The 3,921-nt window shown below is 33.9% G+C and overlaps 1 long non-coding RNA gene across 1 annotated transcript; it reads left to right on the top strand.

Annotated features, from left to right (window-relative positions):
* The first annotated feature begins 1,412 nt into the window (after nt 1-1,412).
* On the top strand, nt 1,413-3,229 carry LOC136473684 (uncharacterized). Its single transcript, XR_010762714.1, has 7 exons — nt 1,413-1,582; nt 1,743-1,824; nt 1,913-1,967; nt 2,075-2,166; nt 2,461-2,514; nt 2,612-2,718; nt 2,950-3,229. It is a non-coding gene; the product is annotated as an uncharacterized lncRNA (long non-coding RNA).
* The last annotated feature ends 692 nt before the right edge of the window (nt 3,230-3,921 follow it).

Consider the following 3,921-nt stretch of genomic DNA (forward strand, 5'->3'; position numbering starts at 1 on the left):
AATGATTTTCGGCTGAAAAAGTTGTCAACATAAAAATTATAGAACTTATCAAGATGTACAACTTTTATTTTGATCATTTTTTTTTTCATCCGACAAAGTGATAGTAACATTGTTCACAAAATTTATATATCTCTATTATAGCTTATGAAACCATACGAGAGATATGTAAAATTTGTGAACAATATTACTACCACTTTGTTGGATGAACAAATAACCAAAATAAAAGTTGTAGATTTTGATGAGTTCTACAACTTTGTTGTTGTTGACTTTTTCAGTTGAAATCATTTAGTCTTTGAAAATATTGTTTCAAGTTGCTATTTTTCGAAATTCAAATTTTGAATTGTTCAAATGAAGTCATATAAAAAGAAGACTAAAATAAAAGTTATAGATCTCGAAAAGTTATAGAAGTTTGTAGTTGATAACTTTTTCATTTGATATCATTTTGTCGAAGAAGACTACGTTTGAATTTCTCAAATTTAAAATCTGAATTTTTCAAATGACCTCGGATGGAGAAACAACCAAAATAAAAGTTGTAGATCTAAAAAAGTTATAGAACTTTATAGTTGATAACTTTTTCATTTGAAATCATTTTGTCAAGGAAAACTACGTTTGGATTTCTGAAATTTATAATTTGATTTTTTTTCAAACGACCTCGGATGGAGAAACAATCAAAACAAAAGTTGTAGATCTCAAAAAGTCATAAAACTTTGTAGTTGATAACTTTTTGATTTGAGTTCTTCTTGTCAAGAAAAAACTGCATTTGAATTTCTCAAATTTGAAATTTAAATTTTATAAACTACCTCAGGAGGAACTACCAAAATGAAAGTCGTAGATCTCGAAAAGTTATAATACTTTTTAATTCGGATTCAAATATGAGTATGAATTTTTTGAATTTTCAGATGTTAATATAAAAGTTCAAATTCGCACTCGGATATTTACTCGATTAGCTTGATAGGGAGTATTAATTTAATTTGATTTAATTTGTTAAGACCATGAAATGCTTCAGTTAGATCGTGCTTTTTGGATTCCCGCCTTTCTTTCCCTCCATCTTTTTTGGTTTCGTATACATTCTTCTCTCACGGGTAATCTGATTATTCACACCCCCACACTAATTAAGTAATTATTGGGAAGTCTAATAGTGGCCCCACCTTTCATAGAGACAAGCTAGAGGAAACCGTGTAAAATAGTATGAGAACTGCCCCTAATTGTGGATCTCGTCTAACTCTCCCTATTGTGGTTCCTTTTTCTATTTTCTTCCATTGCACACCCTCATCGTCCCTCCCTACGACGAACATGGTGCCGTACCTCACCCCACTGCAGCCATCCCCCCTGAATCGTTAGTTCAATCAATACCGACCTCACCATAGGCTCTCTACCCTGCTGGAGGTTCCGCTAGGATTTGAAGGGAATCCCGTCATCTCCTCAGTCCTCAGATTAATGCAGCCATCTGCTCTTTACCGTGCAGGAATTTCTTCATATCAGAGATCCATCGAGTCGGTGCCGCTAGGATCTGAAGGGAGTCCTCGTCATCTCCTTAGATCACTGCAGCCATTCTGCTCCAGTCGACGGTGCCAATCATGAGGTATTATCTCCTTTCTTCATACAGTCTTAGCAGGCGATTTGTATTTTACCTGTCTGTCATATCTCGAAACCCTAAATTCTCTTTGATCCTTTCATTCTTTTCGTCAAAATTTCCTTATCCCTGTCAGATTCTTGATTTGTTTTTTTTATTTTTTTAATAGACCATAGATTGTGATATGGTGGCCGTGCAGAGGTTCAATCAAATGCACCGAATTACCAATCCCTAACGTCCCCAATTCTTTTGTATGTTTCTTGATTGAACTGGTTTTTTTCGTAGTGAATACTCTGAACTTCCTGTGTATATCTTCTGAATTTATTTCCTTGTGTGCAGATTTGCCTAAGTCAAAGGGTTAAGAAAGTAATCACAATATTGTGTTCTTGGCAAGGTCTGGCTACCTTAATTTTTTCCAAGATATATGATTTATTATTCTGCGAGAGCTCCTATTTCAGTTATCATGTATCATATGAAACTAACACAGTATCAATCTTGCAGATCAACAATCATAATCTTGGATATTTGGAATGGTGTGTTCTTTTAAACATAATTTTTTTTTGGAGAAACTCTGCAAGAATCTGTTGCATCTGGTAGAACACTACTTCCTCAGCATCTGTTGGATAAAATACTAGGGACTAATTTTTTTTCTTCACTAATCTTTGAAGTGTATTGGGCTGGTAAACATGTTTGCAAATTGCAGTATGACTTCAATGTGCTAAGGTTGAGATATAATCCAACTCTGCAAGTCCAAGCATAGTATATTTAACATTTTCTGATTTAGATCAGGTTAGATTCTCGCACGCGTCCCACCTGCGTGGGATTTTTTTTTGGCACCTACCAGTGGAGTTCTTGATTAGTAATATTTTAGTTTCTTTTTTGTTCAGGTGGATCAATCAAATGACCATATCCAGGATCCATAAAGCTAGATCAACACACAGGTAGTAGCTATTCTTTATCTCACATTTATTAATTTTCTATGGGCAACCATTCCTGTGTTCTAGATAAAAATTTCTGGATGGTTTCTTTCTTGATCAGATTGCATCTTATCAATTCCCTGGCGCCTGGACAATTAGTATTGTTGCAGTCTAGTCATATCACTTTGGACTAATATGCCGAGATTAATTACATGCCAATTCAATGAGGTAGGACCTATTCGAATTTTTCTATGGGCACCATAAAATTTGATTTTATATTTGATATCCTTCTTTTTTTGATTTTGTACTATGCAAAGCTTTAGCTGGTAAAAGTATTTCACAATAGATTGTATCATATTAACCATAATATGGATTTGCTCTCTATCAGTGAAATTAATTGAGACTTTTGGATTAACACTATTATTTATAGCCTAATATTGCTAAAGAATTGTGTTGCAGATCTGCTGCTGCTACCAATCTGCATCCACGGTTTGTCAACAAAAGGAGCAAGGATATGACTATCCATTTTACTAGTAGATTCAAGATGTGATTTTTTTTGTTTACACAGATCTCATTTTTGTACTTGAGCTGATCCAAATGTTAGAGTCGAGTCGACAGTTTCTGACCATATAAAACTATGACATTCTTAGTTTATATGGTACGAGAAAGGAGGGCTGTTGGCTGGCATTCGAAGAGGGATCCCGTTATGTTTTATATTTTACTCCCATAGGAGCTTGTAATCTAAACAAGAATTGTGTCATGAATTATGTGGATGGTAGTCATTGTAATGCAGCAAATTATTTATATCATATGGCTGTGTATGCTTATTTTCTTTGTGTTGCATGGTCTTGCATTTCTCATTAAATTGTACAGACAATATCTCTATATATTTGACTCAAAATTAAATAATTATCATATTAATGACTAAATGGTTTATAACGTTTCTATATTACTATATAACATTTCTATATTAGTAGACACAAAATATAAATGTATCTACTCAAACGCCTCTATACTTCTTAATACACAACATGACGTCATTACAAAACGTGACTACATTAGTACACACATAATACAAATGTATCTACTCAAACGTCTCTATACTTCTTAATACACAATACGACATCACTACACAATGTGACTACATTATTACACACATAATATAAATGTGTCTATGAGAACGTCTCTATATTTCTTAGCACATAACGAAGCCCTGCTATATAATGTAACTACACAAATAGACATGTTGTATAAATGTATCTATAAAAGTGTATCAATATGCGTAGGCATGCGACTAACGTCTCTACAAAACGTCTCTTTATCACCTTGACACGCTTAGAGAACTCGTCTCTACAAGTCCTGACACGGTCCATGCGAAGACGCTTCTAACACGCTTTATAAAAACGTGCCAACAATCTTGTAGAGACGAAA

This window comes from Miscanthus floridulus, chromosome 8 (genome assembly GCF_019320115.1).
Source record: "Miscanthus floridulus cultivar M001 chromosome 8, ASM1932011v1, whole genome shotgun sequence".
NCBI lineage: Eukaryota > Viridiplantae > Streptophyta > Magnoliopsida > Poales > Poaceae > Miscanthus > Miscanthus floridulus.